The sequence below is a fragment of the Arachis stenosperma genome, chromosome 2, assembly GCF_014773155.1.
Source record: "Arachis stenosperma cultivar V10309 chromosome 2, arast.V10309.gnm1.PFL2, whole genome shotgun sequence".
Classification (NCBI taxonomy): Eukaryota; Viridiplantae; Streptophyta; class Magnoliopsida; order Fabales; family Fabaceae; genus Arachis; species Arachis stenosperma.
Genome location: NC_080378.1, coordinates 99,913,120 through 99,925,736, shown reverse-complemented (window position 1 = coordinate 99,925,736; position 12,617 = coordinate 99,913,120). Strand labels below are relative to the sequence as shown.

At 40.0% G+C, this 12,617-nt stretch overlaps 1 non-coding gene across 1 annotated transcript; it reads left to right on the top strand.

The window, feature by feature from the left end:
* Positions 1–12,092: 12,092 nt before the first annotated feature.
* LOC130964317 (small nucleolar RNA R71) lies at positions 12,093–12,200 on the top strand. The gene has a single exon (XR_009080417.1). It is a non-coding gene; the product is annotated as a small nucleolar RNA R71 (small nucleolar RNA).
* Positions 12,201–12,617: the final 417 nt, after the last annotated feature.

Here is a 12,617-nt window from a genome sequence, read left to right as displayed (position 1 = left end):
TCTTTGATGTTATAGGACCCAACTCTCTTGAAGGAGAAGGTTAATCTTGTCTCTTTGGACCTTGGGTGTGGTAAGATTCTCAACCCTAGTGTAAATTATGATTTTATGATGTTTGGATTTTGAGATGTTATGTATGGGTGTGATGATTGTGGCTTAGGTTGTGTATATGTGAATATTGGAGCTTGATTGGTGATTTTGAAAAGCTTGGAAAGGGTTTGGTGGTGAAAAAATCTGTTCTTGGAGGTTTTGAGGCCTTGAGAGCTTGTGGATAAGTGGTTTGGAAGTGCTCCGGTTGAGCTTGGAAAATCGGCTAAGGTATGGTTTCGGTTTTCCGTATCTAATATGTAATGTGGTAGGAAATACTTAGGCTAGAGGCCCTAAGATAGGCATTGAATTATTGATGTTGTTGAATGGTTGAAATATATGATGTTGTCATATATGTGATGATGATTATTGATGCATTGGTAGTATGATGTATGAGAAATATGCATGTTGTGATATATGCTTGATGATTGGTTATGGTTGAATTGTGGGTTGAACCATGTTGGTGGTGAGTATGATATTAATTGCGTACAATGATGATTTATTGGAATTGGTGTTGTTGAGAATTGGCACGAGGAAGAGCATATAATATGTCAATATGTTTGAGTTTGAGCCACTTGGGTGAAGTGGGTTAAAAAGATGAGATAGTGATTTTATAAATTGTGGTAATGTGTCAATGTGTGAGTTGAGGAGACTTGATGTTGAATTTGATATATTTTGATTGATTTCAAAGAAAAGGGATGAAATTGGCATGTTTTGATAGATTTTGAAAAGAGTTGGAAATGACTTGTTTTGAAAATAGCACTTTGTGGTTTTTATGAAAAACATGGTTTTTGGGCATACTTTGACGGGACATAACTTGGACTACGGATCTCTGTTTTATGCCAAATCTATTTAGAAATGAAATTGGATCCGGGAAGTCCATGCCGTTCGAAGAACGGGTGAAAAACGATTTAAAATGAGGAAGTTATGTTCGTTGGAAGATTGAGGTTTAAATCTGTGAATTCTGCAGCTTTTAACTTAGAAAATTTTTAGCAGAATAACCCCTTGCGCGTAGGCGCACTTGGCGCGTATGTGCCGATCTTCCAGGAAGCGCCATCCACGCGTGCGCGTGATGTGCGCGGGCGCGCCGATTGTGCTGCACCCAATGCCCATCCATTTTCCAGAGAGTTATGTCAGAACTGTACCGGCGTTGTGCCTGGGGCACGGGAACACCCACGCGTACGCGTGGTTGACGCGTACGCGTCGATTGGCAAATCTTTAATCCACGCGTTAGCGTGCATGACGCTTGCGCGTCGATAAGTTTTTGAGGCCATCCACGCGTGCGCGTGGAGTGCGCGAACGCGTGGCCCTGTTTTCATCCCAAAGTTGATTTTTGAGTTTTAAAAGCCAAATCTCATACTTCTAAGCCTCCGATCTCACCATTTATGTCTTAAATCATTATGACATGCCTAGCTATTAAAAAGGGGCTAGTGAATGAGGTAACTTGCGAGTGAAGCAAGGGAAAATGAATGATCAATGAGGATCAAAGATGATTATGTGAGATTGATGAGCGGATAATTTATACGCTTTTTGGCATTGTTTTTAGGTAGTTTTTAGTAAGTTTAAGCTACTTTTAGGGATATTTTCATTAGTTTTTATGTTAAATTCACATTTCTGGACTTTACTATGAGTTTGTATGTTTTTCTGTGATTTCAGGTAAATTCTGACTGAAATTGAGGGATTTGAGCAAAACTCTGAAAAAGGCTGACAAAAGGACTGCTGATGCTGTTGGAATCTGACCTCCCTGCACTCGAAATGGATTTTCTGGAGCTACAGAACTCCAATTGGGGCGCTCTCAACGGCGTTGGAAAGTAGACATCCAGGGTTTTCCAGCAATATATAATAGTTCATACTTTATTCGGAAATTGACGACGTAACTTGGCGTTGAACGCCAAGTTCATGCTGCTGTCTGGAGTTAAACGCCAGAAAAACGTCATGATCCGGAGTTGAACGCCCAAAACACGTCATAACTCGGAGTTCAACTCCAAGAGAAGCCTCAGCTCGTGGATTGATCAAGCTCAGCCCAAGCATACACCAAGTGGGCCCCGTAAGTGGATTTATGCATCAATTACTTACTCATGTAAACCCTAGGAGCTAGTTTATTATAAATAGGACCTCTTACTATTGTATTAGACATCTTTGGTCTCAGTTTTGTTTTATTCTTCATCCTAAGAGGCTATTGATCACGTTTTAGGGGGGCTGGCCATTCGGCCATGCCTGAACCTTTTACTTATGTATTTTCAACGGTGGAGTTTCTGCACACCATAGATTAAGGGTGTGGAGCTCTGCTGTACCTCAAGTATTAATGTAATTCTATTTTCTTTTATTTAATTCTCTCTTATTCTTATTCCAAGATATTCATTCGCACCCAAGAACATGATGAATGGGATGATTAGATAACCCTCATTATCATTCTCACTTATGAACGCGAGTGATTGACAACCACTTCCGTTCTACATGCAACAGAGCTTGAATGTGTATCTCTTAGATTCCCCAACAGAATCTTCGTGGTATAAGCTAGATAGATGGCGGCATTTATGAGGATCCGGAAAGTCTCACCTTGTCTGTGGTATTCCGAGTAGGATCCTGGGAATCCGGAAAGTCTAACCTTGTCCGTGGTATTCCGAGTAGGATTCCGGTAATGAATGACTGTGACGTGCTTCAAACTCGCAAGTGCTGGGCGTTAGTGACAAACGCAAAAGAATCAAGGGATTCTATTCCAGTAGGAGCGGGAACCAACCAGTGATTAGCCGTGCTGTGACAGAGTGCGTGAGCGTAGTTTTCACTGCGAGGATGGGATGTAGCCATCAACCATGGGTGATGCCTCCAGACGATTAGCCATGCGAGTGACAGCCGCAGAGGACCATTTTCCCGAGAGGATTGAAAGTAGCCACCGCTGATGGTGAACCCCTATACACAGCTTGCCATGGAAAAGAGTAAGAAGGATTGAGTTGAAGCAGTAGGAGAGTAGGCGTCCCTGAGCCACACAGCATCTCCATATGCTTATCTGAAATTCCCACCAATGAATCTGCATAAGTATTCTATCCCTTTTATTATTTCATTTATTTTCTTATTTCTATTTTCGAAATCATAAACAATTTTAATCTGCCTAACTGAGATTTACAAGGTGACCATAGCTTGCTTCATACCAACAATCTCTGTGGGATCGACCCTTACTCACGTAAGGTTTATTACTTGGACGACCCAGTACACTTGCTGGTTAGTTGAACGGAGTTGTGAATTCAACCAGTGCCATAATAATGATTTCTCTCACAATAGTTTTTGTGTACATACCAAAGAGCCAATATTGTTGATCACAATTTCATCCACCAAGTTTTTGGCGCCGTTGCCGGGGATTGTTCGAGTATGGACAACTGACGGTTCATCTTGTTGCTCAGATTAGGTAATTTTCTTTTCAAAAATCTTTTTCAAAATTTTTCTTTTATTTTCGTTTTTCTAAACTTTATTTTCGAAAAAATTAATAAAAATTCAAAAAAAAAAAATTCATAAAATCATAAAAATAAAAAAATTATTTTGTGTTTCTTGTTTGAGTCTTGAGTCAATTTTTAAGTTTGGTGTCAATTGCATGCTTTAAAAATTTTTCTTGCATTTTTTTTCGAAAATCCCATGCATTCATAGTGTTCTTCATGATCTTCAAGTTGTTCTTGATAAGTCCTCTTGTTTGATCTTGATGTTTTCTTGTTTTGTGTTGTTTGTTGTTTTTCATATGCATTTTTTGTTTGTTAGAATCCATGCATTAAAAATTTCTAAGTTTGGTGTCTTGCATATTTTCTTTGCATAAAAAATTTTTCAAAATTATGTTCTTGATGTTCATCATGATCTTCAAAGTGTTCTTGGTGTTCATCTTGACATTCATAGCATTCTTGCATGCATTCACTGTTTTGATCTAAAAATTTCATGCATTGAGTATTTTTGTTGTTTTTCTCTCTCATAATTAAAAAATTCAAAAATCAAAAAAATATCTTTTCCTTATTTCCCTCCAAATTTTCGAAATTTTGGGTTGACTTGGTCAAAAATTTTAAAAATTAGTTATTTCTTACAAGTCAAGTCAAAATTTCAATTTTAAAAATCTTATCTTTTCAAAATCATATCTTTTTCAATTTTTTTTATTATTTTCGAAAATTTCAAAAATCTTTTTCAAAATATTTTCAAAATCTTTTCCTTATCTTTACATCATATTTTCGAAAATTCACTAATAATTAATGTGATTGGTTCAAAAATTTGAAGTTTGTTACTTTCTTGTTAAGAAAGGTCCAATCTTTAAGTTCTAGAATCTTAACTTGTAGTTTCTTGTTAGTGAAGTAAATAATTTCAAAATTTTTGAACTAAATCTTTTTATCTTTTATTTTATCTTTTTCAAAAATTTTATCTTTTTCAAAATTTGATTTCAAAATATCTTATCTAACTTGCTATCTTCTTATCTTTTTCAATTTTGATTTCAAATCTTTTTCAATCAACTAACTAACTTCTTGTTTGTTTCTTATCTTTTTCAAAACCACCTAACTACTTTTCCCTCTCTAATTTTCGAAAATATCTCTTTCCTTTTTCAAAAATTCTTTTTAACTAATTAATTGTTTCAAATTTTAATTACATTTATCTCTAATTTTCGAAAATCACTAACCCTTTTTTAAATTTATTTTCGAAATTCTCCTCCTCTTTTCTTCTTCTATTTAATTATTTAATTACTAACACTTCTCTTCACCTCTCTTCATCCAAAAATCCGAACCCTCTTCTTCATTCTTCTACCCCCTTTCTTTTTCCACTAACATAAAGGAATCTCTATACTGTGACATAGAGGATTCCTCTTTCTTTTCTTGTTTTCTTCTCTTTCATATGAGCAGGAACAGGGATAAAGGCACTCTTGTTGAAATTAATCCAGAACCTGAAAGGACTCTGAAGAGAAAATTAAGAGAAGCTAAATTACAACAATCCAGAAGCAACCTTTTAGAAATTTTTGAACAAGAGAAAGAGATGGCAGCCGAAAATAATAATAATAATGCAAGGAGAATGCTTGGTGACTTCACTAAACCAACGTCCAAGTTTGATGGAAGAAGCATCTCCATTCCTGCCATTGGAGCCAATAACTTTGAGCTGAAACCTCAGCTAGTTGCTTTAATGCAACAAAACTGCAAGTTTTATGGACTTCCATTTGAAGATCCTTACCAGTTTTTAACTGAGTTCTTGCAGATCTGTGAGACTGTAAAGACGAATGGGGTTGATCCTGAAGTCTACAAACTCATGCTTTTCCCTTTTGCTGTAAGAGACAGAGCCAGAGTATGGTTGGATTCACAACCTAAGGATAGCCTGGACTCCTGGGATAAGCTGGTCACAGCCTTCTTGGATAAATTCTTTCCTCCTCAAAAGCTGAGCAAGCTGAGAGTGGATGTTCAAACCTTCAAACAAAAAGATGGTGAATCCCTCTATGAAGCTTGGGAAAGATACAAGCAGCTGACCAAAAGATGTCCATCTGACATGTTTTCAGAATGGACCATATTAGATATATTCTATTATGGCCTATCTGAATTTTCGAAAATGTCATTGGACCATTCTGCAGGTGGATCTATTCACCTAAAGAAAACGCCTGAAGAGGCTCAAGAACTCATTGACATGGTTGCAAACAACCAGTTTATGTACACCTCTGAGAGGAATTCCGTGAACAATGTGATACCTCAGAAGAAAGGAGTTCTTGAAATTGATACTCTGAACGCCATATTGGCTCAGAACAAAGTGTTGACTCAACAGGTGGTGCGCGAAATTGTGAACAATACTTTTTCACAACTCTCATAATCCCCGGTAATGGCTCCAAAAACTGGGTAGCTCAATACCAAGGCATTACACAACTTCGCACAACTAACCAGCAAGTGCACTGGGTCGTCCAAGTAATACCTTACGTGAGTAAGGGTCGATCCCACGGAGATTGTTAGCATTGAAGCAAGCTATGGTCATCTTGTAAATCTTAGTCAGGCAAACTCAAATGTATATGATGATGAACGAAAATAATATAAAAGATAAAGATAGTGATACTTATGCATATCATTGGTGTAAGAGCTTCAGACAAGTGTATGAAGATGCCTTCCCTTCCGTCTCTCTGCTTTCCTACTGCCTTCATCCAATCCTTCTTACTCCTTTCCATGGCAAGCTCGTGTAGGGTTTCACTGTTGTCAGCAGCTACCTCCCATCCGCGCAGTGAAAGCTAATGCACGCACTCTGTCACAGTACTGCCAATCACCGGTTTGGTTCCCTCCCCTACCGGAATAGAATCCCTCTTTTGCGTCTGTCACTAACGCCCAGTAGGTTACAGGTTTGAAGCACGTCACAGTCATTCAATCATTGAATCCTACTCAGAATACCACAGACAAGGTTAGACCTTCCGGATTCTCTTGAATGCTGCCATCAAGTCCTGCCTATACCACGAAGATTCCGATTAAAGAATCCAAGAGATATTCACTAAGCCTCAGATGCTTGTAGAACAAGAATGGTTGTCAGTCACCTTGTTCATGGGTGAGAATGGTGATGGGCGTCAATCATCACCTTCATCATGTTGAAGAACAAGTGATATCTTGGACAAAGAACAAGCGGAATTGAATGGAAGAACAATAGTAATTGCATTAATACTCGAGGTACAGCAGAGCTCCACACCTTAATCTATGGTGTGTAGAAACTCCACCGTTGAAAATACATAAGAACAAGGTCTAGGCATGGCCGAATGGCCAGCCTCCCAAAGGTCTAAGATAGCATAAAACGAAGATAGCTACCAAAAGTCTCTCTAAATACAATAGTAAAAGGTCCTACTTATAGAAAACTAGTACATAGATGAGTAAATGACATAAAAATCCACTTCCGGGCCCATTTGGTGTGTGCTTGGGCTGAGCAATGAAGCTTTTTCGTGTAGAGACTCTCCTTGGAGTTAAACGCCAGCTTTAGTGCCAGTTTGGGCGTTTAACTCCCAATTAGGTGCCAGTTCCGGCGTTTAACGCTGGAATTTCTTGAGGTGACTTTGAACGCCGGTTTGGGCCATCAAATCTTGGGCAAAGTATGGACTATTATATATTGCTGGAAAGCCCAGGATGTCTACTTTCCAACGCCGTTGAGAGCGCGCTAATTGGGCTTCTGTAGCTCCAGAAAATCCACTTCGAGTGCAGGGAGGTCAGAATCCAACAGCATCTGCAGTCCTTTTGAGTCTCTGGATCAGATTTTTGCTCAGGTCCCTCAATTTCAGCCAGAAAATACCTGAAATCACAGAAAAACACACAAACTCATAGTAAAGTCCAGAAAAGTGAATTTTAATTAAAAACTAATAAAAATATACTAAAAACTAACTAAAAGATACTAAAAACATACTAAAAACAATGCCAAAAAGCATACAAATTATCCGCTCATCACAACACCAAACTTAAATTGTTGCTTGTCCCCAAGCAACTGAAGATCAAATAAGATAAAAAGAAGAGAATATGCAATGAACTCCAAAAACATCTATGAAGATCAGTATTAATTAGATGAGCGGGGCTTTTATCTTTTTGCCTCTGAATAGTTTTGGCATCTCACTCTATCCCTTGTAATTCAGAATGATTGGCTTCTTTAGGAACTCAGAATCCAGATAGTGTTAATGATTCTCCTAGTAAAGTATGATGATTCTTGAACATAGCTATTTCTTGAGTCTTGGCCGTGGCCCAAAGCACTCTGTCTTCCAGTATTACCACCGGATACATACATGCCACAGACACATAATTGGGTGAACCTTTTCAGATTGTGACTCAGCTTTGCTAAAGTCCCCAATTAGAGGTGTCCAGGGTTCTTAAGCAGACTCTTATTTGCCTTGGATCACAACTCTTATTCTTTCTTTTTCTTTCTCTTTTTTTTTTCGGTTTTTCTTTTTTTCTTTTTTTTTTTCGTTTGTTTTTTCCCCTTTTTTTTTCTGCTTTTTCTTGCTTCAAGAATCATTTTTAATGATTTTTCAGATCCTCAGTAACATGTCTCCTTTTTCATCATTCTTTCAAGAGCCAACATTCATGAACCACAAGTTCAAAAGACATATGCACTGTTCAAGCATACATTCAGAGAACAAAAGTGTTGCCACCACATCAAAATAATTAAACTATTATAAAATTCAGAATTCATGCAATTCTTTCCTTTATCAATTAAGCACGTTTTTATTCAAGAAAGGTGATGGATTCATAGGACATTCATAACTTTAAGGCATAGACACTAAGATACTAATGATCACAAGACACAAACATGGACAAACATAAAGCATAAAAATCGAAAAACAGAAGAATAAAGAACAAGGAAATCAAGGAACGGGTCCACCTTAGTGATGGCGGCTCTTTCTTGCTCTTGAAGATCCTATGGAGTGCTTGAGCTCCTCAATGTCTCTTCCTTGTCTTTGTTGCTCCTCCCTCATGATTCTTTGGTCTTCTCTAATTTCATGGAGGAGGATGGCATGTTCTTGGTGCTCCACCCTTAGTTGTCCCATGTTGGAACTTAATTCTCCTAGGGAGGTGTTCAGTTGCTCCCAATAGTTTTGTGGAGGAAAATGCATCCCTTGAGGCATCTCAGGGATCTCTTGATGAGAGAGGTCTCTTGTGTGCTCCATCCTTATCTTGGTGATGGGTTTGTCCTCATCAATGGGGGTATCTCCCTCTATGTCAACTCCAACTGAATAACAGAGGTGACAGATGAGATGAGGAAAGGCTAACCTTGCCAAAGTGGAGGTCTTGTCCGCCACCTTGTAGAGTTCTTGGGCTATAACCTCATGAACTTCTATTTCTTCTCCAATCATGATGCTATGGATCATGATGGCCCGGTCTATGGTAACTTCGGACCGGTTGCTAGTGGGAATGATTGAGCGTTGTATGAACTCTAACCATCCTCTAGCCACGGGCTTGAGGTCATGCCTTCTCAATTGAACCGGCTTTCCTCTTGAATCTTGCTTCCATTGTGCGCCCTCTTCACATATGGTTGTGAGGACTTGGTCCAACCTTTGATCAAAGTTGACCCTTCTAGTGTAAGGGTGCTCATCTCCTTGCATCATAGGCAAGTTGAACGCCACCCTCACACTCTCCGGACTAAAATCCAAGTATTTCCCCCGAACCATAGTGAGATAATTCTTCGGATTCGGGTTCACACTTTGGTCATGGTTCTTGGTGATCCATGCATTGGCATAGAACTCTTGAACCATCAAGATTCCGACTTGTTGAATGGGGTTGGTGAGTACTTCCCAACCTCTTCTTCGGATCTCATGGCGGATCTCCGGATATTCACCCTTTTTGAGTGAAAAGGGGACTTCGGGGATTACCTTTTTCAAGGCCACAACTTCATAGAAGTGGACTTGATGCACCCTTGAGAGGAATCTATCCATCTCCCATGACTCGGAGGTGGAAGCTTTTGCCTTCCCTTTCCTCTTTTTAGAGGTTTCTCCGGCCTTGGATGCCATAAATGGTTATGAAAAAGCAGCGCTTTTACCACACCAAACTTAAAATGTTTGCTCGTCCTCGAGCAAAAGAAGAAAGAAGAGAGTAGAAGAAGAAGAAATGAGGAAGAGGGGGAAGGTGGTGTGTTCGGCCAAGAAGGGAAAGAAGGGGTGTTTAGGTTGTGTGAAAATGAAGGGTTGAAGAAGGGTATATATAGGAGAGAGGGGGGGGTAATGGTTCGGCCATGATGGGTGGGTTTGGGAGGGAAAGTGGTTTGAATTTGAAGGCTGAGGTTGGTGGGGATTTATGAAGGATGGATGTGAGTGGTGAAGAGATAGATGGGATCTGATAGGTGAAGGGTTTTTGGGGAAGAGGTATTGAGGTGATTGGTGAATGGGGGAAGAAGAGAGAGAGTGATGGTGGGGTCCTGTGGGGTCCACAGATCCTGTGGTGTCAAGGAAAAGTCATCCCTGCACCAAATGTTGCTCAAAATCACGTTTTGAGCTGTTTCTGGCGTTAAACGCCGGGCTGGTGCCCATTCCTGGCGTTTAACGCCAGGTTGTTGCCCTTTACTGGCGTTTAACGCCAGTCTGGTGCCCCTTTCTGGCGTTAAACGCCCAGAATGGTGCCAGACTGGGCGTTAAACGCCCAACAGCTAGCATTACTGGCGTTTGAACGCCAGCTTCTTCTCCTCCAGGGTGTGCTGTCTTTCTTCCTGTTTTTCATTCTGTTTTTGCTTTTTTTCATTGTTTTTGTGACTTCTTATGATCATCAACCTACAAAAAAGATAAAATAACAAAAGAAAATAATTAACTATAAAACATTGGGTTGCCTCCCAACAAGCGCTTCTTTAATGTCATTAGCTTGACAGAGGACTCTCATGGAGCCTCACAGATACTCAGAGCCATGTTGGAACCTCCCAACACCAAACTTAGAGTTTGAATGTGGGGGTTCAACACCAAACTTAGAGTTTGGTTGTGGCCTCCCAACACCAAACTTAGAGTTTGACTGTGGGGGCTCTGCTTGGCTCTGTTTTGAGAGAAGCTCTTCATGCTTCCTCTCCATGATGATAGAGGGATGTCCTTGGGCCTTAAACACCAAGGATTCTTCATTCACTTGAATGATCAACTCTCCTCTATCAACATCAATCACAGCCTTTGCTGTGGCTAGGAAGGGTCTGCCAAGGATGATGGATTCATCCATGCACTTCCCAGTCTCTAGGACTATGAAATCAGTAGGGATGTAATGGTCTTCAATCTTCACCAAAACATTCTCTACAAGTCCATGAGCTTGTTTTCTTGAATTGTCTGCCATCTCTAATGAGATTCTTGCAGCTTGCACCTCAAAGATCCCTAATTTCTCCATTACAGAGAGGGGCATGAGGTTTACACTTGACCCTAAGTCACACAAGGCCTTTTTGAAGGTCATGGTGCCTATGGTACAAGGTATAGAAAACTTCCCAGGATCCTGCCTCTTTTGAGGCAGTTTCTGCCTAGACAAGTCATCCAGTTCTTTGGTGAGCAAAGGTGGTTCTTCCTCCCAAGTCTCATTTCCAAATAACTTGTCATTTAGCTTCATGATTGCTCCAAGGTATTTAGCAACTTGCTTTTCAGTGACATACTCATCCTCTTCAGAGGAAGAATACTCATCAGAGCTCATGAATGGCAGAAGTAAGTCCAATGGAATCTCTATGGTTTCATTTTGAGCCTCAGATTCCCATTGTTCCTCATTGAGGAACTCAAAGGAGATTGGTACACGCCCACTGAGGTCTTCCTCAGTGGCGTCCTCCTCCTCTCTTTCCTCTCTATATTCGGCCATGTTTATGGCTTTGCACTCTCCTTTTGGATTTTCTTCTGTATTACTTGGGAGAGTACTTGGAGGGAGTTCAGTAATTTTCTTGCTCAGCTGTCCCACTTGTCCTTCCAAATTTCTGATGGAGGACCTTGTTTCATTCATGAAACTTTGAGTGGTCTTTATTAGATCAGAGACCATTGTTGCTAAGTCAGAAGTATTCTGCTTAGAACTCTCTGTCTGTTGCTGAGAAGATGATGGAAAAGGCTTGCCATTGCTAAACCTGTTTCTTCCACCATTATTGTTATTGAAACCTTGTTGAGGTCTCTCTTGATTCTTCCATGAGAAATTTGGGTGATTTCTCCATGAAGAATTATAGGTGTTTCCATAGGGTTCTCCTAGGTAATTCACCTCTTCCATTGAAGGGTTCTCAGGATCATAAGCTTCTTCCTCAGATGAAGCATCCTTAGTACTGTTTGGTGCATTTTGCATTCCAGACAGACTTTGAGAAATCAAATTGACTTGTTGAGTCAATATCTTGTTCTGAGCCAATATGGCATTCAGAGTGTCAATCTCAAGAACTCCTTTCTTCTGACTAGTCCCATTGTTCACAGGATTCCTTTCAGAAGTGTACATGAATTGGTTATTTGCAACCATTTCAATCAATTCTTGAGCTTCTGCAGGCGTCTTCTTCAGATGAAGAGATCCTCCAGCAGAGCTATCAAAGGACATCTTGGATAGTTCAGAGAGACCATCATAGAAAATACCTATGATGCTCCATTCAGAAAGCATGTCTGAAGGACATCTTCTGATTAATTGTTTGTATCTTTCCCAAGCTTCATAGAGGGATTCTCCATCCTTCTGTCTGAAGGTTTGGACTTCCACTCTAAGCTTACTCCCTCTTTGTGGTGGAAAGAACTTTGCCAAGAAGGCATTGACTAGCTTTTCCCAAGAGTCCAGGCTTTCTTTAGGTTGAGAATCCAACCATATTCTGGCTCTGTCTCTTACAGCAAAAGGGAATAGCATCAGTCTGTAGACCTCAGGGTTAACCCCATTAGTCTTGACTGTGTCACAGATTTGCAAGAATTCAGCTAAGAACTGATGAGGATCTTCCATTGGAAGTCTATGGAACTTGCAATTCTGTTGCATTAGAGAAACTAATTGAGGCTTAAGCTCAAAGTTGTTTGCTCCAATGGCAGGGATAGAGATGCTTCTCCCATAGAAATCAGGAGTAGGTGCAGTGAAGTCACCCAGCACCTTCCTTGCATTGTTGGCATTGTTGTTGTTTTCGGCTGCCATGTGTTTTTCTTC